At 44.3% G+C, this 24,906-nt stretch overlaps 2 long non-coding RNA genes across 2 annotated transcripts in view; one reads left to right on the top strand and one right to left on the bottom strand.

The window, feature by feature from the left end:
* LOC110396321 overlaps nucleotides 1-24,906 on the top strand; it is a 203,239-nt gene that overhangs the window by 163,685 nt on the left and 14,648 nt on the right. The window lies entirely within an intron of this gene.
* LOC110396322 lies at nucleotides 7,274-12,523 on the bottom strand. The gene is made up of 3 exons (XR_002436927.1): nucleotides 12,011-12,523; nucleotides 11,543-11,703; nucleotides 7,274-11,438 (listed from the first exon to the last, which is right to left on the bottom strand). It is a non-coding gene; the product is annotated as an uncharacterized LOC110396322 (long non-coding RNA).

Below are 24,906 nucleotides of genomic sequence, written 5' to 3'. Positions count from 1 at the left end.
GAAATGTGAATTTGCATGCTGTGCATTCAGCTTGATGTTCCAGGAGATTGAGGGGTCGTTGTTTGTGCGATGCTTGCAGTATTATTATTATTATTATATTTTACTTTATGGAAAAAAGGTAATAATCAAAGATATGGTGACTGCTGTGTCAAATACCATTATAGCCCTTTATCAGACCCTCCTGTTCTCTCATTGCTTCCCTTCTGCTGGTGCTGTCTCCACGTACAACCCAAAGGCTTTGTAGGCTGGGCAGGGGGGCCCTAGGACTCCACAGTTAGATTGCTCCCCTCTGACACAAAGCACTGTTCCAGTCACATCTCTCCATTGGTGTACACCCAGGAAACGCAACGTAGTGTTTGGAAAGAATAAGCAGGGGAAAGCATATGGTTCACAGCTGTTGTAAATACAATTGTAATTTATTTCCCTTCGTTTAAGACATTAAAACATCTCAAAAACTAGTAAACTGCCCAAACTTTCACCATCCTTGGAAATACTCTGTTTACCTACTCAAAAAGCATCTTAATTTTTGTGTCTAATGGGTGAGCAAACATTATACTGGTTGGGACGACCCTCTAGATGAGAGCATTCTTTGTTTTGGAAATAGTGAGTGAGTTTGGAGCAGTCATTGAGTGGTTCATTGTGCTTGCTCATGTGTCTCTCTGTGTCTAAGTAATGGTAGTGGTTTCTTTTACATAATGCTTCAAAGTTCTGGATAAGATTGAGCTCTGTGGATTTTGATCCGGCAAATGCATGTAATTCAAGAAGCAAAACAAAGGAGAGAAGCATTTATTTTACAGAGAGGAAGCTGAATCATAGAGAACAGAGCCTGTCCAAAAAAAAAAAAAAAAAATACAAACAGTGGCAAAACAGAGATTCAAGTCTGAACTTCATGATGTGTCGCCTGGCTTTCCAGTTACAAGTTCAAGTAGGAATGGCTGCTACGTTTCCAAACTGTTGCATGATACTTAATCATAGTATTTGTACCTCTGGCTGTCCTGCTACTAAAAAGTGCCGTGGTGGGACACTAGAGTTCCAGGCGAGGAGACTGGGATAGCAGCAGACTTCCTTGAATGTATCCTCTCCTCCTTCTCTGCTCATTAAACTGCACAAATCAGATGAAAATTTCTGCTTGGCAATCTTTATTTGTGATTATTTTTTAATCTTCCCATCCTCTCAGTATGACTAAAATACTTGTCCAAGTAGAAATGTGTGCTATCTTGGAGATGTACGTGGGTGTGAAAGAGCATGCAAAGTGAAGCCTTTCTTTGGGTTAAAAAACCAGCAAACTCGTTCTGTGACATTCTCCCACCCTCCGGTGACCCACACAGGGAGTGTTACACACACCTGAAGCAAAAACAAAGCCGAGAAAACATCTAAAACCCCAGTTGCTGGGTGGGGTTGGAGTAAATGAGCAGGTGCATACCAAAGCAGAATTACTTTGGGTTGTGTTCTTGTTCTGTTTCATAAGTGTAGGTTTGGCCTGGTCAACGCTAGGATGGGAAACTTCCAAGGAGAAGCAAGGAAGGATGGGAAGCAGTGATCTGGGAGCTGTTGGCTTTGCCTAAACAGCCTGGGAATTGCTCTCAAGCTGCCAGGGTTTGGCATACTTGGAGGGTATGGGAAAGAGAGGTAACTCTGAACCACTGCGCAGCTCAGGGACATTGAGATCCAGACTGAAATTTCATGTCCCTGACAAGAAAAAAGGACTTAAATCTAACAACCTTGAAATTAAAAGTGACCTGATTTAATGAGTCTGTGCTTTTTTTTTTTTTTTCATGGCAGGATGAACTGAACAGATAGCCTGAAAAATGTAATGAGTAATATGTCTAAACTCAAGCCTTTGGTATGCAGCCTAATCCGGCGCAGCACCCAACTTGCCTGACTAATCAGCTTTGTGTCACCGTGATGAGGGTTGTTGGAAGTGATGATATCTTTTACTAGACAAAGTAATTTATCGGGCTCTATTAGGAGCGTTAGACAAGCGTTCAGGCACATTAGCCCTTTTGCAGGTCACCTGGGAGCCAAAGAGAATGCAGGCAGCACCTCTGCTCTCAGCTGACCTGCAGAAGCAGTTTGGAGCTCAGGTTTGTGATTTGCCTGCTCTTTCCAACCTTTCCACCTGGGTCTACGTTATGGCCGTCTTATCCAAACGTAACTATGATTGTTTATTTCATACGGGATATTTTTCTGTGTTAACACCCAAAATCCCCAGACACCTGGGGTTTGGGAGTTTGGGATGCACAGTGTGGCTGGCCATTCATTCTGTGGTGTGTGTATTTGGCATCATCTTTAAATTAAAACCTCTTGTGATGTCTGGAATTGAGAGCCCCAAAAAGAGACATCTGAACTCAGTAGCCACTCTTGAAAGATGCGGGTTTGGTAGTTTAATTACAGTAAGACAAAGCACGATAAATTAGCTAGGCTGCTTTCCTTTTCTGCCATTTCCCTTCAATAAAGGAGAGGAAGAAATGAAGTTACGTAGTCGCCTGCCTATGTTATGGGTTAGAAGTGATAATGTCAGATAGCTACCAAATGCTTTACAACAATAACAAAACCCAACAACCGAGTGAAGGAACTGGAATACTCAAACTGGAGCTGAGAAAAAATAATGAAAAACACCCTCTCCCATGAATAGCTTTGGTCCTCATTATAGATTAGTAGTTTTGTGAGATGATGTAGAAATGTTCCTTATTATCACAGCTTTATTGCCTACCTCTGTACATCTGTTCCAAAATTCATTTCAAAATGGCCAGACATTTCAATAATCTGGTGTGGCTTGGAATTTTCATATTGTTTCTGGTGCATTAAAATCTGGATGGAAAGCTGGTACTTTTAAATTTACAATTGCACAGACCGTACAACATCTGGGTAGCTTTGCTCTATTGCTTTCCCTGTTCCTTTAAATTTAGACTAAAGTTATGATGTGCATGAAAGGCTAAAGACCTTGTGTGTGGCAGGTGTTATTTCAAGCTGACAAAAATTCAGTAATATGTTCATTTTGCTTTGATATGGCCTTTTACAAAATACATAAAGCTCTACGTTGACTCTTGGCAAAACAGTTTTATTTTAAACACAGGCAAATGGAGGATCCTATGGACTAGGAGAAATTACCAATCATCTTAGATGTGTGCTTGTCTGTGTATTTAGATAAAAGTGTATCTGTGTAATGGTTCCCTAGAAGGCTGTCTATTTATTATTCCCCTAAATTAATGCTTCAGCTCTTCTCTGTTGATACACAATGATGCACTTCCTGGAGCATCGATGAAGTGGGGGGTTTTTTGTTTGCTTTCTCGAAAAACGGTAGAATTATGACAAACTGCGAACCCCAAAGTTACATGGACGCCTTGGGGTTACTAGTGTGAGTAACTACTTATTATTGCAAGTCAAACAGTGGGACTTAAACTGACCTGTGCAAAGCAATCTGTGTCAGAGCAGAACTTGCCGGTTGCACTGGTCCCCGCGGAGCTTTGCTGATTTACGTGAGCGAAGATATAGCTGATATAAGCCTGTTCTGCCCCATCACATCCGTGTCATCCTATACGCAGTCTGTAGTAGAAGCCCTCTTTAATCTGGAGGCTTAGTGTTTGCATTCCTATTTAAAACAAAACAAAAATCAATCCATAAATATGAGAGAGGATGAAAACGTTCATCCTCCCCGTGCCTGAGTTCAAATCTTTGGGGAAAATCTGTGCTCTTCTCTTTAAACACCACACACCTAAATCTGCCTAATGAACCTGTGGGGCTTTCTGTATCGTTGTTCGTGTTCAGCAAGAGAAAAAAGGCTTTTGGAAAAAGCCACGTGCGTGCGCCCATAAACGCGTGCAGCTAAATCCCAACTAATGGTTGCTCCTTAATCCCTCTGAGCCCCCGCACCCTTTGCTGGGAGATGCACCGGAGGGTTCCTCCGGACGCAGCGCTGATGAAAGGCCAGATCTGCACAGTTCACAAGCTGTGGTTTCGCTCCCCAAGACGGGCATGGTGCTCCTTGGCCACAGCGGGGCAGATCCAAATGAGTTTTCAACCTGACCTTCTCCTCACCCCTACGAGCTTCCTGGTTCCTTGGCCAGAGAGAGATTTACGAGCAAGAACAAAGCGGGATGTGTCTGTCCCAGCGGTGAGGGAAACCAGAAAAGTTATTAAGAAAGAGTGGGAGAGCAGAGAGGGAGGGAGAGGAGCACCTCGGCTCCTGCTCTGCTGTAATTACTCAGCCACTGAAGAAATAAAATGGGGGGAAAAAATCAATTTTATAAAAAATCAATGTTTTAAGCAATTTGAAGGGCTCTCATAATTTTAAATCTCTCTGCAGTGTACACGCTCAGAGCCCCCGTCACCTTCGAAGCGAAGCGCTCCAATAATTTTAAGTGGTTCTGCGCAGGGAAGGCTCTAAACCCCCGCTTTGCTCCCAAATGGGAGCGGTCTTGACAATGTGAAGCACACCAATAACTTTAAGTAGCTCTCTGCCCAACCCTGTCTGTACTCCCATGACTTTCCTACAACTCAAAATTTCAGCGCTCCTTTACATTAAAATAATTTCTGCTCGCCTGAAAGGTGGCTTTTTATTCTTGTTTTTTTTTTTTTGTCTCCTACGTCAGAAGTCTTCTTTAAGAACCACTCAAGTTGATGACAAGAAGGGTTTTTGCTGTTTTTATTTTCCTGCTGGAATGAAACTTCAGGCGTTAGAAATGTTTCCATTTGTCCCTGCGTTGGGTCCACCCCAAAACTAGGAATTGATGAGTATAGCCGCTATCATTTCCCAACTTACAGCTCTGAGAAGGAAGTGATTTCACATTGAATTCTAATTTCATCCGCAAGGGCTTTAGACCTTATATAATTAAAACACCTCAATCCTCTTCAAATTAGAAAAGCAAATTGTTACATATCCTAAGTAGGTGCTTTTCACTCTGATGACAGTCACTTAGATGATTTATGACATACATTATTTTATATCAAAGTACAATGAAATAGGCATTACCAAAGGTAATCTCGGTAATGTCTGAAAAGGGATCTCAAACCTCAGTGCAACAATGAATGCAGTATTTAAAATGCAAAACCCAAAGACATTATTATGGTTTTGATTTCTTATGCCACAGCTTCTCCTGATCTGTTATATTAGTGCAGCAGTACAAAGGATGTGTTGGATATATTTTGCTAAGATAACAGACGGAGAAAAATGAAATATAAAGTCAGATTTTTATGCAGAAATTGTTATCAAAGGGATGATAAAATAAAACTGCATAATCGCAGGGAAAAACAATTGATGGTCTACAAACCGCAATATATTGAACTCGTGGAACATGCTCATTTCCAGCTCTTAAGCCTTTGCATTATTAAAATGCATAATAAAATAAAATGCTCAGATAATGTATAAACAAATCAGGCTAAAGTAGCTTCTTGAATATGATTATTCTCATATTTCTGCGTTCTACATGAAGATTATCCCTTCCCTTCCCCTCAACCCCTTGCTGCAGCGCCTTATTGCAGAGCCCTGGAGTCAGTGGTGAGAATCCCCATCCTCAGCATCCCTCGGGGCTGGCAAATGCTGCCTGCAGCGCTGCGTCAGGACAGGGACAAATGGCTGGAGATGGGGACAAATGGCTAGACGTTGGCCATGAATACATTACACTGGGGATGAGAAAAAGATGCCCGGCCATCTGAAGGGTGAGACCGGAGCAGCCTTCCCACAGGAGTGAGTGGAATTAAAAAAAAAAAAAAATCAAACAGAGAAGAAAAAAAAAAAAGAAAAAGAAAGATGAGAGAGTTAAATTGAGGCAATGTCCTTGCGGCTCACGGCAGGCAGCTCTGTCCCCAAATGGTGGCTGAGCCACGCTTGGTGGGGACGGGTCAGTTCCCACCCAAAGTGTAGCAGGGTCCCAAGGGCTGGCAAGGGAAGGGGGCACGGCCTCTGTCATGAGCAGTCCTCAGCTGGAGAGTTTGGGGTTTGGTTTGGTTTGGTTTTGGAGTGTTCAACAGCCATAGTTTGGGAGAAAAGTGTAAGGGCTTCTACGTGGCAGCAACCAGATTTCCAAAGCATCCTCAGGAGCTGGAGTTCCCCTCGCTCTGAAAATCTGGTCATGCTTTTGAATACCAAAATGGAGCCCTGGAGGTTTAAAAACTTAATAAATTCACGTTTCATTTTGAATGAAATTCCCTTTCCGTGCATGTACTCAATGGGGTACTTGGAATAAACACCATTTCCAGGGAAAAAAGAACATCCATTTCTTTAGTTTAATTCATGGATTAGTGAGAGGGAAGGCTGGCTTTGAGGAACAAGTGTTTGTGCTGTTGCACAGGGGGCAGTTAGGAGGAAAGCGAGGGAAGCGTTCCTCAATGATGAGAAGCAATCATGATGAGCATGGTTAGGGACTCGAGTATGCGTAGGCTCTGTAACAACAGTGCTGATGAAGAGCTTGACCCCAAATCACTTGGGAGAATTGAAGCAGCTGCAGGCAAAAGGAAGAGCATCACATCAGCCCACATGGAGAAGCTGCTTTGGCTATAGGCTGGTGTCATCTTTATTAGGGCTAGGGAAAATATAGAATTAAATACAACTGTATCTGTGAAGAGGGTGTTTTCTTTTTTACCTAAGAGGATGAAACATAACAGCGACAGTATTGTTTTGGGATAGCGCTGGGGGATTAAGGCTGGTTCTTGCTTCAGCTGTGCGGTGAAGTTCAGGCCAACACCCCCATAGTGTGGCAGTTTCTGGGGAGGAGGAGGCCGCTGTGCTGCGTGCTGGGGCTGGAGAGCCAGCACTGACCGTACCCCTCCAGTAGATGCTCTCTGCTAGTAAATGGGTGCTCTTGGTGGGTTTTACCTGTTTTTATGGCATGAGGTTAAGTGAATATTGGGCACTGTATCATCAGAGAGAGCCCTCCACCTCTGCGTGGTCCAGGAGCAGGGCTGAAAAGGGCATCCTGGTGTGCACGGTGGAAAGGACTTGGGGCTTGGAAATCACCGGTGTTGGTTATCTTGTTTTATGAGCACACCTGCTCTGTGCTGTGTCCGTCTGTAACACCCTCAGCCTCTAGGAAGAAAGTGAATGCAATAAGCTCAAAGGATTGCTCCGAGTGGCAATGTCCTACTCGTAGCACAAGACATCTCACAGCCCCCACGGAACAGGGCCATGGGGAGTGGGTTTCAGCAGGGGGCAGTGACCTTCTGCCCCACGGGGCTGCTCGGGGTGTTCCCCAGCGTACCGTGATGCCGTGCTGCCAGTGCCTTTGAGAAGAAGTAATATGTGTGCTTGTTCCAACGCCATATAAAAGTGTCTTTATGTTAGAAATTATCTATTTTATTGAGGTGTGCTGCATATTAGTGTCGCAGAAGACCTTGATTTCAATATAACAATATGAAAGTGCACATGTAATTTCACTTCTGATCACATTAATGCTAAACCGCTGTACATGGTAGTAATGTTAAACTAATGTGACAGAATAATACAAGTATAAAGTGATGTAAAATCATTAATACTATAGAAAGTTATTCATTTCATGCAAAGGATTCTAAGGAACACTTTGAATAAAACTCCTTGTCTCTTTCTCTGATCTGGCTGAGCTACTTTGATCAAAAGATGATAAGTCTGATGCACAAACTTCGTATCAGCTGATTTCCATACAATGATTCCCTGCTCCCAGCACAGCTCCCCGCTGCCGTGTCTGAGCCCGGGGTAAGAGGACAGACACGACATCAGAGGTGAATTCACTGAGTTTTGGCAGCATGCTCCATTTTGGCATGCACACTTTCTCTAGTCAAGTTGAAAAGGCATGCGAAACTTCAGCGAATCAGACCGTAAATGTTTAATGGTATGAGCTGCTCCTTAAACACAATCACGGAGCGAGCCGCAACCACTAGCAAAATGACTGTGTGCCGAGTGTAGAAGTAACTTCTTTCACAGCAGGCTCCAGTTTCGCTCAGAGAGCTGCATGGCATCTATTTTAACTCCTTGCAAACTTTCAGTCTCCGGTGAAACAAAGTAAGAGCTGTGCGGTACCGAGACATGAATTGCTTCCATTGAATCAGTTCTTTTTGCTAAAGAACTGATGGCTAAAGACACAGGACACACAGAATCCGAGAAGCCAGCGTTGCAGTTAGATGAAATGAAAAGTTGAGGCTGCGGTTTTCGGAACGGCCTTTGTTTTGTGGCTTCGGGTTCAGCGTATTATTTGTCAGATTTTTATAAGAACATGATTGCTTTAAGAAAAAAATTTTAAACCCCGAGAAATTACTCTCAGTCTAACGAGTTCTTTTCCACTGACTACAGACATCATTAGGGGATGGCTATAGCCCGAGGCTGTGCATGAACTTTTTCTTCTAACTGTACACTTTATGTATAATTTAGCTTTCTTGCCTAAATTATTCAAGCAAATAGTGAGTGAAAATAATGGAGTTCACTGAAACCTTCCACGGTATTAAAATAAAACAGTTTTTTACGTTGATTTGAATTTTTAAGCTTTTTAATCATGGATTTCAAATGGAATACGCGTGTCTTCAGCTCTTCTCCGCTTGTCCCCTTGTGCCTTTTTTCAGTAAAAGAAAAGAAGAAAGGAAACGAACTTCGGCAAATATCCCATTAATTAATAACTGTTACTTATAACTACTTGAGATAAAGTAACGGTAGTTAAGCAAAATCTATAGACATAGGAAACGCGTTCAGCGAGCACTGAACTGCAGGCTGTGTTGTCTCTCTCACCCCCAGTAAGGCCAGTGGCACAGCACGTGTCAGTGCTGCTGGGTTGCTTTAAGCTGCAAAGTACTAATGGAATTTCATGCAATAAATGCAAAGCCTAAAAACTGACACAAAGGCTATCTTCTATACGATAACGTTTTTCTAGATCAGTATTTAGTCTTCAAAAAATTCTTGCTTTGAAACCTAGGGCCCTGATCGGAAGCAATCGTTGCAGCTTTATGACATCGCAGAGATTTGTTCCAGGTGAAGAATCAGCACTTCAGTGTTTGCTGTTTACTCTGCAGTCGTGTGGTGTAAAAGGATGCCGCAAAAACACTTTCTGGATTGTTGCTGCCGCTATTGTAACACGATGAGTATGATGTCTGTATCGGGATAGATTCATCAAGTGAATGCTGTCAGGAGAAAAGATCCTTTGGAAATGAAGGAATCTTAAAAATAGATACGTGGAGGCAGGGCTGTGCAGTTCCCTAGCTTGGGCACGCTGTGCTTTCACTGTGCATCTGTTAGAGGTAGCCCCGTGATGGTTTGGTCTGTCGGGTGGAGGGATCCCCAGGGCACCCGCCGTGGTTCAAGCTGGGATTTGCAGCTGCAGTCCCGCGGAGCACCAGGCAGCGGTGTGTGGCCTCACTGAGATTCAGGCTCTCTGAGGAGCGTGGCATAAATGTACCTTCACCCAATTTCACCCCATGCAAACTAATGCCTGCAGTTTGTCTGTGGACATTGGGTTGTCCAAAAAAAAAGTGCCTTCTCCTACCCATTGCCTGGTGTGGCAGCAGGTCCCAGCTGTCCTTCCAGCCCCAGAAACCAGGTTGGATTCAAAAAAAGATGAAGAGTTTGGTGAGATTCTATGATTTATGAGCTTGACAAAGTAAGAAATACCACAGGAGCAGCCATCTCCTATGCTTAGTCAACGCCCTTCACAGAAATTGTGAAGCAAACCGGCAGGAAGACTAAAGAGTGATGAACTTTATATGTATCTTTATTCTGAACAATAATTTGAGCTCAGCTTTTGAGAAGATGCTGACCCATTCTTTACTACTAACTTTTTTTACTGTAATGACTGATTTCTGGTAAAAGTAGGCTTTTGTTTTATTTTCAGCATTTGGGTTTTATTTAAGAGCATCTGTCCTCGTGGTAAGATATTTTGTGTTGCTTGGGTTCGTATCATACATCACTTAACAGTCACTTGTGCAAAGTACAATCATCGGGACAGTTGCATAAATTAATCAAGCAAAAAAATTAAAAATTAATTCCATACAATTCAAAGCATGTACAGTCTGTGGTTTGGGTGAAGAACTTGATGAAGAAAAACACGGGGAATTTTGCAGTGATAATTATTGACTATATGCTTAGAAAAGGAACAGTAGAGCCATACAACCTGAAGGATCCCATCTTCTTTGCATTTTGCAACTCGTATCCATGCAATCTTTGCTGTTTCACAAAACATGGTGTTCCCTTCTTATTACACACAGTGCATCATTCTTTCCCCCTGTGTTTAATGCAAGAGATGCTGTGCAATCTTGATGTAGTGATTCTGTGGAAAGTACCTTTTTATTCCTCTGCGTTTATTTGGTCGCTCTCAGGTCTTCAGTACAGGGAGAAGAAATCAGGTGAAGCAAGGAAGAGCCACAGAACTGGGAAGGGTTATATTCCAGTGAAAGCGTATGAGCCTGAGCTGCTCAGTTAATTACCCGGGAAGGTCTAGCCTTCAAAATCCTTTGACAGTACGACATTCTTTTCCCACTAAATTCATGTTCACCAAAGCCCAGCTCAACATCACACAAGAAAATTCTCCTTCCAGGGATGTTGGACATATTGTACATCCGCAAGATCAGCACAGTGCTGCTCAGTTCTCTGTTTGCGTTAGGAAATTAAAATGCTCGCTGGAGTCAGAACGATTTCTCATTGTATCTCACTGAATAGCTTTTTCCCTTCCTTTTCTCCTTACACGCATCAGCTTTCCTTTCTTTTTAAAATTAGTCTAGCAATAGGTTTCAGGTCACGTCAGTGTTTCGTGGTAATCTGTCATTTGAGTGCCTTCGTGAGGTTTCCATCCTGCCCCCGTCTGTCAGCTGAAATCCAAGTGCCTTGAGCATTCCTGGCCAGTGCCTGCAGTCACAAGGCAGAGGAATCTGTCCTTTTCATCTGTATTTTTTCTTTAAATGCGTTTTCAACCCCGTTATTCAGATGGTGAGTTTTGTGAAGTTTGTGCCCACATAAAGAGCTGTGTGCCTTGATAGGCTGCAGTATTGCTCTGTGCTTACCATTTCCCAGTTGGCTTGCCTAAAATGTAGCATGTCGTCTTACACAACTTTCCCACCGACTTTCTTGTTCTTTGACATTTTGAAGGGAAAATCTTCAGCATTAGGTGGAACTTCATATCAGGATAGAATACAGCAGCTCTGCCTAAGCATCCCGTGGCTGTGATGTGGCACATCCATGGCAAAGGGAGTTTTTATGTCATACTCAGCCCGTGTCACGTCATCCCACAGAAGGGTTAATGGCAGAGCTGATGGGACCATGGCCTTCATGGGCACTGTGGGATGCTGGCTTCTCCGCCCTCCGAAACCTCAGTTCTTACCACTGCTGGCTCCCTGCTCCGTCGATAACTCCACATTGACTCTTGTCCTGCTCTCCCAAACTTCCCCACCCAGTTGACTTGCTGTCAGGCTCTCCATCTTCTCATCTCTCTTTGTATCCATCCAGAAGTTTTTTCTTTCACCTTTTTTTTCCTCAGCACTCCTTCAGTTCCCTTTGAGGAACAGAACGCACATGAATGACCCCACTCATAATCACACCTCTACCTTCTGCCTCTTCATAAATGTTTAGTTACATGTAGCAAAGGGACAAACTCACCAGAAGAAATGGATGCTCACCCCTCTTCAGACTTGGTGGGTTAAGATAACTTGCAAAGATACGAGAGACTTCAGGATTAAGATCGTGCTTTAGCAGAGTCCTAGCAGGACTGGAATGTGTGGTTAGTGCTGGGTGAGGGGCTTCAGTCCTCAGGAGGTTTCCTTTGGAGAGAGTGAAGCCACTGTTAATCCTTTCTATACAAATGTTCCACTTCATTAGGAAAAAAAAAAAAGAAAGGAAAGAAGGAATGAGCAAAACGCATTGATTTTCCCTCCCCAGGGCTTAGAAGTAGCTCAGGTGATAAGAAACCTCACTTCCCGGCCTTTCTGAAAGCTCTGTCCTTTCAATAGTGCTGGCTATAAAGACAGAAAAGACATCCAAATCTGCAAAGAAACAACAAATGGACAAAAAAAAAAAAGAAAAAAACAAGAAAAAAACAAGAGCAAGAAAACTTGGTTTTCCTTTTACCTGGTTTTACGTGAAAGGTTACATGGGCCTCGCATCCCAGAAAGGTTAAGCAGCATCACTGCGCACAGAACTAGAGAAGAAAGCAGCAGCGGTGGTGTGAAAAAGCCTCCAGGTCCTTTGCTTACAAGTGTCTGTAACAAAATGTTTTGTTTCAGGTCTAATGGAACATTTCCTTCACGAGCCAAACAAATTTGTGTTTGTTTTGGTTTTGCAAGAAATAAACACATAAATCTGGGTCAGGCTGATCCGAGAAAGCTTTTCCCTTCCTTTCCCCCCAGATTTTTGTGTTCCAGGACTCTGCTGCTGAGTCTGTGATTCTCTTAAAACTCTGCCTTCAAACTTTCTTTGCCTCTTAGGCTTCTGGTTGGTTACTTCTCCTTGTAGGGACTTTGTGTTATTGCTTTTGAAAGCTGCTCCGCTGAAATCTGTTCTATTGTGATGCATTTACTTGGGGATAGTTTGTTCCATGTTCTGCCAGTCCTTATGCTCCGCTGCAGGTGCCTGTAAGTGCTCGGGAGATGTAAGAACTCAAACCAGTCTGTTCAGTTTAGCATTGTAAAAAAGTTTTGGCTTTGTTGTGTTTCGCTTGTGTAATTTGTTTCATTATGCAGAATCCTGAGAGCAGCAGGAGAAGCGGAGCAGTCCTGCAGCCACACTACAGCACCCTCTTGTCTTCGTCCCTGTGCTTGGAGACCACGTTCTCCTCTAAATGGCATCTGGGGATAGCACTGTTCCTCAGTAGCCATCCCTTTTTTTTCCAAGTGGAATACGCAACAGATGGTTCCACTGGTGCCATACGTGTTTTTTCTCACCAGAGGAAAAAAATTGGCCAACCTCGTAGCTCTGTTTTGCATTAACTGAAGAGGTGCAAAGTGCTGCCAAATTTGAAGGAGATTGTATTTATTCCTGGCTCGGCTCTGTACAATTGCAAATGACTAGGCAAGGTGCAGGGAGCGAGAAGTCAGATCCAGACTCACCAGGGAAAGTGGTGCTGGCTGAAACACGACTTGGACCGACATTCTCTCAAGCGGGGAAAAATGTTCCTCCTGCTACCCTCTTTCTCCTTCTGAGCTTCTCTTTCTGCCGGAGAGCTCTCTGTGGATACTTTTACACTCTGACTTCTGAACCATTTCTCTGTCCAGCCACCGCCCCCCCAGTCCTGCCCATCCAGGAAGACAGCTTCATACAGCCCACTAGGGATTATTTGGCAAGGATGCTGCTAGCCCCTTTCCTCTTCCCCTGTGAGAAATGTCATGTTTTTTGCTGCTCGCTAACAGTATTGCTCCTGTTAGTGTTGCCCCAAAGCCTCATACCATGGCAGCCATGACCCAGGATCCCAACCGCCCCCAGAGATGCTCCCTGCCCGGAACGCTGGCCCCTTGCTGGCCCGTTTCCCAACTTGCCTTAGCAGAAGCGAATATGGGACAAAAGCAAACTTGGCTGCGGGGGCCTTGGGGTTTTCATACGGTGACGTTTTTTGGGCTGGCAGCCTGCCCCTCTTCACCATGCTGCTCTTCAAGAGGTGGCACTTCAATGCCGCTTGCCCAGCAGCGAGGCTGAGCCCACATGCTCGGCTTGGAGATCTGGAGGCACAGCATGGCCACAGCCTGGTCTTTCATGTGTCCCCTCCTGCCTTGCCATTATGCTGGAGCTTTGAAACCGAGCTTTGTTTCAGCCTGGTAGCCCGTGGCAGTGGGACTTGTACGGAGCTGGGGAATGCATTGTGCGCCCGGGAAGAAAATGTGTGAAGAATCGAAATGATATGGTTGTACCGGGAGTTTGTTGTGCTAGCGCTGGCTCACATCTTCTGGTAGCTAATGGAGCACGGTGGGATGGTCTGAAGATGTGATGAGTTTGGTATGCTGGGACAGGACATTTAAAGAGAATGGTGAAAGTATATTTCTTATTTTGTGCGGAGGGAACATGTCTTGGCTCTCACTGCAAAATGTGTGCTCGCAGGGTACCTCTAGTTGGAGTCTGGCTTCAGAGTGGGAGCCAGGCTGTCCCTCTGCCTCTGTCCCCTTCACTTCAGGGCTGCAGACATGCATAGAGCACACCGGTGCTGGATCCCAAGCCCACCTGGCCCCGCTCGCTGTGGGGCTGCTGCCCATACTGCACATGGGGATGTGGATATTGGGTGGGACGTGTTTGGGAGGTGTTACCTCCAGCAAGAAGAAACACTGATTAAACCAAATTCTGGTGATTCTTGAGAAATCATTTTATTGGGCAGGTGGCACAGGGCAGGTGAAAGCTGAAGCCCGTATGAGTACAGCAGTATCTGTGCTTTCATCACAACTTTAATGCTACCAAGGGCAACGAGGATAGGTTATACCGTTGAAGGGACTGCAAGGTCGGTGTGTGGCTTGCTGCTAGCCCAGCCAGTTGGCTCCAGTTATTGAAATGTCATCAGCCCAGTGAGACACATGCTATATTTTCTCCTGCCTAATTGGTGAACGCTGCTAATGTGAGCACCTGCGAGCTGAAGTGGAACATGAACATCACAAACAGTGCCTTAAAACTTTCTTTTCGTGAAGATTCATGCTGTTAGCACCATATCACAGGTAAGCGTAGCTCGCAGGCAGCACAAAAGGAGCATTAGTGTTGCTGGAACAAAGTGATAGAAGGGAAAATAACACTCGAGTGAATATTCCTGGAAATGTCTTTTTCGGTAGTCATCCATTCCTAATAATCACTGTGATTTTTATGAGAGTCATTCTGAGCCCTGCCGCCTTAAATTGAACACGGAAGTAATTACGTGTGTAGATATCCTTAATTTGCCTTCGTGTAAATTAGAGCTGGATGCCAGCTTAAGTTATGTGCTGTCTTTCCCTAAATGCTTTTATAGATTTTTTTCTTTTTAATTTTTTTTTTGAAGATCAGAAACAAGAGCATCCACTGAGTGTAAGAAAGAGAACGTCTCTGGTTTTGGCTGATTGCACTTTTTTGTGTATAATGAAGAGCTTGCTACTTGTGAGCAGGGAGAGAGGATTTAATGAATCACAAAAGTACATAATTTATTGTAGAACGTATTCCACACATATTTCAGAGCAAATTCCATGGAAAATGTATGTGAGTCGTATTTCTATGAATCAGACTCTCAGAATATTTCCTTAGAAACAGCTTGTCCTACATTTTTATAAAGGAGCTGCAGCATTTATAGTACACCATTGAATTAACATTTTGTGGTTAAAAATGCAGCCCGAGAAATTAAAATGATATTTGAAACATAAATCCTGCGTGCTAACAACTATCGTTATAAAAGCCAGCCAGAATCAACAGACATAGCTTGTTTTCTGCAAGGCTCATTCTGGAGGCCAGTTCTCAAAAAACATCTGTGCAAATGCAGGGGGAGGGAAAAAAAAAGCCCCAGCTGGAATAGAAGCCATCAGCGGTTAGGTGTGTTATAAATACATTATTACTTCATTGTAATGGCACACAGGCCTTGGCAAGACTGGGGGTGACCTCACTGGCTGTCAGACCCTGAGTTTTTCCCAGGGAAACAGCGTGTGGGATGGGATGGGATGGGATGGGATGGGATGGGATGGGATGGGATGGGATGGGATGGGATGGGATGGGATGGGGACGGAGGTGGAGATGGGGACAGAGGTGGAGATGGAGACGGAGGTGGAGACGGAGATGGAGATGGAGACGGCGACGGAGATGGAGATGGAGATGGAGACGGCGACGGAGATGGAGATGGAGATGGAGATGGAGATGGAGATGGAGATGGAGATGGAGATGGAGATGGAGATGGAGATGGCGATGGAGATGGAGATGGAGATGGAGATGAGATGGAGATGGGGATGGGAAGCCCACTTGGCACCACTTCAGTAGGGAACAGGAATGAGCAAACTCGGATGACGGAGAGGACTCCACGGGTTGTTTGTCCATAACGTCTGTAAAAGCAGGAAGCTGCTGGGTTGAGGTTGTATACCTGGCAGTGGGGCTTGGGAAGTTCCAGTGGTGTTCTGCTTCCAAACTTAATTTTCCTGCAGATTTTTCCATTGCTTACTGGGAGATTCTCACTGATGGTGCTGCCACTGCCATCTCAACTTGAGTAAGGACTTTTCATGACTCCATCTGCAAAACAAAATCCTTCTAATTGTTGGCTTGTGTTTTTAGGTACTCAGCATCAGGTAAACTTGTTCCTAAAATGTCAGGTCATCAGTCCTCGTTAAGATCAACACATGTATTGTCTTGGATGTCCCCAGATCATTAGCAGCTTCAGAAAATGCTGACCAAGATTTTTGATTTGTTTTTCAGTCTCATTAAAACACATTTTTGAGTTATGAAAAAGAGCTCAGCCTCCTCCTAGAAGTATTTTGAGCAGAAAAGGGAATATTTTGTAACTAAGGAAGACAGAATGAACTGCAGCAAGAGATAGCTTTATATGGATATAGCCTCGATTTATCTTGTATTACTGCTTAGGAGAAAACAACAGACCAATTTTTGTGATCTGAAGCTGTGTGCAGCCTCTCCAGGCTCCAGGCTCCATCTAAGGCTGACAAATGAGAAGGGTGTTGAAGGTGCAAAGACCATAGCTGCAAGCATTAAGTTGAATTTGTTTTTGTGATATTGATTTTCATACTTATTGTTGGGATTTCTCTCTTTTTTTGTTGTTGTTTCTTTTTCTTTTTTTTTTGTTTTGTTTGTTTTCCTCATGTGATGCTCTTTAGACTCTTCATCTGGGGTGATGGGAGCCAAAGAGGGAGGCAGGTGATGCTGGGATAAGGGATGAGGGATGTGAGCCGACAAGCTGCTCGTAAGTTGGAGTTGCAGCTCCCAGCTGGTTTCTTCAAGGCCAGGCAAATAATCTGGAGGGGGAACGCTCTCAAACCAAAGGAAATAAATGTCCAGAGGTAGCTAGTAAGTTCTTTGATTGTCTTGCTTTCCCTTGCCACCACCACAGCAGTGTGTCCATGCCTGCCACATCTTCTGTGGTGCTCAGAAATGTTCTGTACTCTGCTCTCACTTAAACAAATTCAAAAAATAAGAAATTTCAGAAGCCTCTAGAATATTACATCCTTCTCTCCAAATTGGAAAGATGAAAGAAAAGTCTGTAAAGTGAGGGTGGTGAGGCACAGGAACAAGTTGCCCAGAGATGTGGTGGATGCCCCATCCCTGTAGACTTTCAAGGCGAGGCTGGATCAGGCCCTGAGCAACCTGATTTAGCTGCGCATGTTCCTGTTCATTGCAGGGGAGCTGGACTAGGTGACCTTTAAGGTCTCTTCCAATTCTAAGGATTCTATGATTCTATGCTGCAATTAGAAAACAATTGATTTCCTCAAGCTCTTTCCCAGCTTAGCCCCCTGAATATGCAAGGCTACAGGGTCTGAATCCAAACTGCGTACAGCATCCTCCCTTGGGACACTGGGTCAGCCAAGTTCAGGTCCTTTGCATCTCTGCAACCATTCGAGACCAACAACATGTAGTTCACTTGGCTCCCTGCTTTGTCATACCTGTGCAAGTTGGACATTTGCTAATGAGCCACATTTCCCATTCCATGGGTAATTTTCTCTGTGTGAGGCTGAGTGAACTCAAAAAGAATCAGAAAACGAATAGGCTATTTTCAATATAATCAGAAAATAAATAAGCGGAAGTAAATAAGCAGAAAAAAAGTGAAAAATAAAAAATAAAAAAAAGTAATAGGGCATAAAGTATCTCATTTTCTTAGAGGAGACACAAAGGTGGTGTCATGATGGATGCCACTCTAAATTCACATTGTCCTTCACTCAAGTCATCTTGTTCATGTGGCAAGGGAGGAAAGGAAAAGCCCCCTGTGCAAGGGAAGGAACGAAGGTTCCTTCTGCTCTCCTCTCCTCCCCAGCGTTCCACACCCCGCAACATGAGTGGGTTTGGGGCTGCTCAGCACAGCCAGATCTGTGGGCTGTGACGCCGAGCGAGCCGTGTCCCGGCGCATGGCCAGCCCGGGGCTGTGGCTCCAGCCCTGCCAGCAATTTACATCACGTTAGGCACACTGCATAAGCATTTGTTTGCCAGGTCAGAGGCTGTAATAATATGTCTCTATTCCAGAGATGCTTTTTTCACAGCTCAGTAAATCTATTGCGGTTGAGTATGGAGAAAAAAGGAGTCACGGGGAGTTTCCAAGATTTCATTGCCTTTTTTTAATGTGTGACCCCCCCGACCCTGTTAAGCAGGTATTGTTATCAGAGCAGTCAACCCAATTTTGCTGTCGGATAACTACATCATGGTCAAATAAAGAACAGCATTTTCTATTACCTGTTTTTGGTGAGGATTATGCTGTCATAAACAGGCTCAGCAGGAGTTTCAGCCAGGGCTTTATGTGCAGTGTATGTCTGAAAAGTCTGCTTCTGGTTTGCTTATGTGGGACGAGGGTCCAGCTTGGTGGATCTGACGGGTCAGCTGTGGGCAGCTACGTGTTCCTGCCTTGCAGTCTGCTTTTCAGTGTGCTCAACACCAAGTTTAGTACAAAACAGCAAGCCTGACAGAATCACTCGGATGTGGCAGGTAACATCTGTGAGCAATTGTATCTGGCCTGAAAAAAACCTCAAACCCTTGCTGCTGAAACATCTGCTGGTTTACATGGAACTCAATTTCATTACTGAGCATAATACAAGTTGAAGAGGGATGTTATGAGAAGGGTTAAACTGAAATGCTGGTGTCCTCTTGAAAGCTCCCCTTGAATGCTGCTCCAGCTCAGGGTGGAACAGCTCTGTGGAGCCTGCAGGAGCTTTGCTTTCAACCTCAGGGAAAGCCTGAACACTGGGACCTCTTCCAAGGCATTTCACACTTCCTTTTGAGGTTGGGGCCAAGGTTTAGATGTTTCAATAGCCAGCCTGCAGGCCCCAAACCCTTCCCTGGCACTGGCCCGTAGACCACTAATTCAACAGGAGACATGGCCTAAGTAAGACACCTTAATGATGTGCCTATTGAAACCACAGTGCCTGATAGGGGATGTCTGGTACCTATTACCCATGTGCCAATTATCCTGAAGATGGGAAAGAGGCTGCTTTTTGAGAGCGCCGGCTGTAAACGATGCACACACACACACAAAAAGTAGTTAGTGTAATTTTCCTCGTCTACATTTCCAGAGGGAAAAAATGGAATGCTGCTTGGCAAACCCGAGGCACCAGACATTAAAGAGTGGCTACTGTAAACAAGGTGATAGAAGCTGTCACCCCTCCCGTCGCCTCCATCTGCAGCCTTTTATTTATGTTTCCTAGGAAAAAGAAGTCTTGCTCTTGGCGCAGATAAAAGCCTGGATTTTAGGAGGATGTTAGGAGGAAATTCTTCATGATGAGGGCGGTGAGGCGCTGGCACTGCTGCCCAGAGAAGCTGTGGGTTCCCCATCCCTGGAGGTGCCCAAGGCCGGGTTGGATGGGGCCCTGAGCAGCCTGAGCTGGTGGGGGGCAATGCTGCCCATGGCAGAGAAGCTGGAGCTGAATGGGCTTTAAGGTCCCTTCCAACCCGACCCATTCTATGATTCTATGTGAAAAAGCCACAGGCTGGTCCTGGGCCAGGTGCAAGTGGGGCAGCCCTGCAGGCTCAGCCAGCCCTGGGTTGCTGTGCTCATCACCTGCCTCAGGAGCTGCATGGTGTAGGGCTGAGCCTTCACATCAGCTCTGTTTGCTGGGAAAGCTCGTCATTCCTTCTCTGGCTTGATTTGGGATGGAGAAGGAGGCTGGCGGTGGGTAAGGAGATTTCCATGTAAGCCTTGTCTCAACAGCAGTGTAGAGCTGAATGAAACTCCCTCTTCTGTTTTTTTTTTCTCCTCTTCATCAGTAGGGGCAAATTTCATGAAGTCCCCATTGAGGTTAGATACATGGAGCACATTTGCATACTTGGAAGAGGTCCCCGTGTAGAGGAGTGCATGAATACCTCTGGCATTTCGTACTTAAGTTCTAAATATAAATGCAGTCTAGGAGGAGCGTGTCTGTGGAACTGCCCTGACTGCTTGCTTTCTCAATAACCACACTTCTTAACGACGTGATTTTCTGTGCTGGGGAAGTTCTGATTCTGATACAGCATGGATGTGCATGTTAGGCACCCTTGTTAGTTGAAAGCTGCATGCTGAATGCACCAGTGGTGTGCATCTATGTACCAAGTGCAGGAGGAGCTGCAGATCCAAGCACAAGCAGCCCATGGATGGGCAGACCCAATCCCCATGGCCCTGGGGACAGACAGGAACCAGTGGGCCACGAGGACACTTTGGTGTACGGGCATAGCGCAGCAGCGTGCAATTGAAAAACAGTCCTGCAGCGTGGATCCATTGGAATACCAAGTTATTTTATAGAGCCTGCACTGTGAGTTTTGAATACACGTTTGCTGTTATGAATAACAGGAATTGTTTGGCTTGGCCTGCCTTTGTGCCGATGCCAGCTGGCAGGGAGCGGAGCTGTGACACATGACACTACAGCTGTGTCCACATGTTTCTGCCTTGCAGTATCCACTTATATAATTTACTTTTTTGATCCACAGTCGAACTGTTCGAGTGAGTATAATTTGCTTTTTTGATCCACGAACGAACGATTTAGGCGAGCTCATTGAATTACACATGCCAGCCACTTCTATAAGAATCCTAATTTTGTCATTAAAAAAAAAAAGATATATTCATGATTAGTTACTTGTGGTAATGCTGCAACTTCATTAAACCTTTTGCAGTAAAAGATGCATCCCTAATTGAACTTAAGTATTTTTTCCGCTTACGATACCTAATGGCAAGGCAATATCTTAGTATTTAATGAGATGAGCCATTAAAAGAGTGACTCATGGTGACCCTACTGTAACTGATACAGCAGGCCATGAGGCTGCTGAAGTTTTCCTGTGCATCGTTGGGATGCTTATTTGCCATGGCAGCTGGCTTTGCCATTGGGCAATGGTAACCTGCTAATTCCAAATTAGTTAAGATTTCATATTTTTTTTTTCAGGAACTCTTCTTGTGCAATACTGTATTTAAGACTGGTAATCTTGGAAAAATCCAGCTGAAATGGAACTTAACCCAAACTGAATGTAGTACTCAAACTTTTTTTTTTTTTTTTTTCAAAGAAAACACACCAGCTCAGTTCCAGATATTCAAGACCAAGGCAGGAAATACAAAGAAAATATACAACAACTTTTTCAGCTTGCTGGTAAAGCAGAAATAACATGGCACTAATACAGACAACATTTTCATGTAAGCCCATTTTATTTTATTTACCTCTTCAATCAGAGTGAAATAGGAGAGTGCCTGGATTTAGCTCTTTCCTCCGACTTTAGGAAACACTACCCAAGCGTTTTATTCCCAGTGCATGCTGAGCTTGCTGCGATACGCGCTGCCTCGCGGTAATTCGGTGCAGCTTGCCGGCCGTCGGGGCTTGTACGGGGCAAAGTCGCTGTGCATTAGCTGCCGTATGGTCCTGCTAGAGCAGCGTGCTGCGTCGCAGGGTCACAAGTTCACGGCAGAAGTGATTCATGTAGCCTGAAGGAGGGAGCCTGAACTCAATCTGCGAGACCAAGAGGGGAGCGGGGGCCCAGTGCTGGTGCCCTGACGCTGGCTCTCCCTCTGTCGGCTCTTGCAGAAGGGGCAGAGGTGGCACGGAGGGGACGCCGGTATCCCACGCACACATGGTGACAAGGTGCACGCCAGGGGAAGGCTGACCTGGGCTTGCACGCAGTTCACGGAGCGCCGGGGTGAGAGCTGAGCCGTGCATGACAACTGAATATTAAATTCTGTTCGCACTCGGAGTTATTGGGCAGCAAAGAGCTTTAAAGAAACCAAAGCGATTGAGGTTTAACAACAGAAAAGAGAAAGCAGAACTTTAAAAATCACAGTGTTTTCTCAAGGCACTCAGTAAGTATTATGTTCTTGGTCAATAATGGTGCCTTTATGATCAAATTGACAACGTGTGCAGAAATGTACGTGGCATGGCAAATTGCAATTTAATGTCAAATGACAATAAAACAGTCGGAGATTATTCAGCTGAAAGAAAATATCACTTTAATTAAGCGTTCCTCAGCATAGCTGTATCAAATATATTATTAACGCATAAAGCACTGAGTTTCAGGTAAGGCTCGTGCTATAACGAGGTGAATTCCAGCCCAGGGCCAGCAGCCTGTATTTCACTCACCATTGAGGTGTGGCAGCACATCCAATGGGATCCAGTTGACCTCAATCAGGGGAGACCTCATTGCTCTCTATAACTACCTGAAGGGAGGTTGTAGTGAGCTGGGGGTCGGCCTCTTCTCTCTTGTGACTAGTGACAGGACGAGGGGGAATGGCTTCAAGTTGCGCCAGGGGAGATTTAGGCTGGACATCAGGAAATACTGCTTTTCTGAAAGAGTGGTCAGATGCTGGAACGGGCTGCCCAGGGAGGTGGTGGAGTCACCATCCCTGGAGGTGTTCAAGAAACGTTTAGATATAGCATTGGGAGACATAGTTTAGTGGGGTTGGTGGTGGTAGGTGGATGGTTGGACTAGGTGATCTTGTAGGTCTTTTCCAACCTAGCTCATTCTATGATTCTATGATTCAATGAGCCCAACGGGAGCCTCTGCATGCAGCGACCCACACGTCGCCGCTCATATTGATCTCCCAGGCATGGCTTGGGTGTGACGATGAAGTTGTGTGTTGGGTTTGGTCTTGTTTACTGGAAGGTGAACCTCCAAAAATGTGGTAGCTAGTGCCTGGGGCTTCTCCCAAATATCTGAATTTCTACTGCCTGCAGGATAAGTCTGGAAATCCTGCAGACAGGCTTCCCTGTGGGGTTTTGGTGCTTCTCGCCTGCCTCTGAATTAGATACCACTGGGGCATGTGGTGTATGGAAACTTGAGAGAGAGAAGACAGTGAAAGTCAGGAAGAGTTGGAGCTATGTAAATACAGAAAGGCACTAGCTGATTTTTTTTCCAAGCCACTAAAAGGTTTCCCGAGCTTTAAGATGGTTCTTGCTTAATTTGTTTTTTTTTTTTTTTTTTTTTTGTGCTTTCCTAAATAGGTCAGTATAATTAGGCAAAGTGGAATAAATGAATTCCTTGCTATTGCCAATGTTATCAAGGCTTGTGACAGAGGGTTTCATCAGGCAAGCTTTAGTCAGTGTTCAGTTTCTTTTAAGGTGCATGTTTGTACGAAACTTTGCATTTAAAAAACACGTTTTACTGGGGTGTGGGAGAAGGGGCTGGTATCAAAGCTCAGTAAGAGCCTGAGGAAGAATCCGAGCTCTGCATCTTGTTCTGCAAGTTTCAGGTTAGGGAAGAACAAGAAGGCTGTGTGTATCGGCTGTGAGAAACAACCCCGAAGTAATTGAGTTAGTATTTTTTGGTACTGGACAACTCCCTTATATTAATTTATATGCAAGGAAAGACTGTAAGGTGATTTGATGTCTCCACGAGGACCCTGGAACTCTGTAAATGGCAGTCCCAGCAAGATGTCTTTTTCTTTACCAACTTTGGGTTTAGCATTTCAGAAAATGAACATGCGAGCTGTGTAGCATGAAATGGAAATAACACATGTACGTGTGTTTGTATACAAAGGGCTTGATCCCAACCCAGTGAAATAAATGCAATAACTTGTGTTTTTCTGCACTTTGGTTCATTTCTGCCCTGAGCTGTGCTGCTTATATCAGAAATCTCTCTCTCTAAATATGTGAGCATGAGGTTTGCATATGGAAACATAGTTTATTTCTCTGATAAATAATATACCATGTGTAGCTGTTGCATCTTCCTTGATGAAATGCATCAAAGAAAGTGAGGATTGTTGTTTTCAATACTCAGAGCATGACCATACAGAAATTTTGAAGGGGTACTGAAGCAATGAATGGCTTTTGCTGCAGCACTCTTTTCGCAGCATAAAACGTCATTTGACCAGATGTGGATGGGATGTCGATGACAGGCTTTGTAATGTCTCACGAATTCAGGAAGCCTTCAAGAAATGGAAGGGCTCTCTCATCACCCTTTCTCTCTGGATCTTGATCCCTGGAGACTTTACCATGGTTGTAGAAAGAATAATTTCATGGCAACTTTGAGAGCTGAAGAGGAGTTTGTATGCATATGCTCTATGATGAGAAAAGCAGGGATGGGCTGTGGAAAAGGAGTAGCTGAGCAGAGGGATATCATTTTTTTTTCTTTGTCTTAAGAATATTCCATGAGTTTAACATAAGTTTTTTTCTAACTGTTCCTTCCAACTCAACCATTTGGTTGAAGAAAAGTCTAAGGCATTTCTTGTGAAGCCAATCTTTTTAGTCATTTCTGAATGTACTCTGTCTCCACTCTTGATGGAAACATCTCCTTTATCCATTGACGGCCTCTGATGGATTTTGTTGTTTTTTTCAGTGAGGAACAGTGGATTTTTTTCTCCCTTAATGGAAATTAAAATCTAGAGTTTGAGCATCCCTAGCTAACTTGCTGCTGAGAAGTTTCTCAGCTTTTCCCTTTTTAACCCAGACCATCTTGTGGCACCTCAGGTTTAAAATCTTCTTTCACTTTTTATTTTTCATTCTATAAAATAATAGAGAAATGGGCCAGAGGAACTTGGTGAGCCTCACAATATTTAGGGAACCATCACTCGTCGTTGTTTGCCTTCCTTTATGTCACAAAGTCATTTTCAAGGTGATGTTCTTGCTGATATAGTCTGAATTTTGAATCAAAATACGGCAGAGCAGGAGAAAAAGTTCAAGATTTTGCTGAGTATTTACTCCTCCGTCAACCATCAGAGTGTCTCTGTGACATCTGGACATCTTGTGTTTCTCCTCTTCTACACAAGCTTTGTGTAGAGAGCTTATACAAATCTGCATATAAATGAGTGTAAGTGTTAATTACTTGGGTGATGGCTGTAAGATCCATAGTGACGCACCTACAGTCGTACGATTTTGGTGAAGAGTCACCGTAAGCCACATCAGATACGTGTTAGCCTCAAGTGGGGCTTAGTAGGAAGAAGAGTCAATAGG

The sequence above is a fragment of the Numida meleagris genome, chromosome 3 (genome assembly GCF_002078875.1).
Source record: "Numida meleagris isolate 19003 breed g44 Domestic line chromosome 3, NumMel1.0, whole genome shotgun sequence".
Taxonomy (NCBI): Eukaryota; Metazoa; Chordata; class Aves; order Galliformes; family Numididae; genus Numida; species Numida meleagris.
This window is presented reverse-complemented; position numbering and strand designations above follow the sequence as displayed.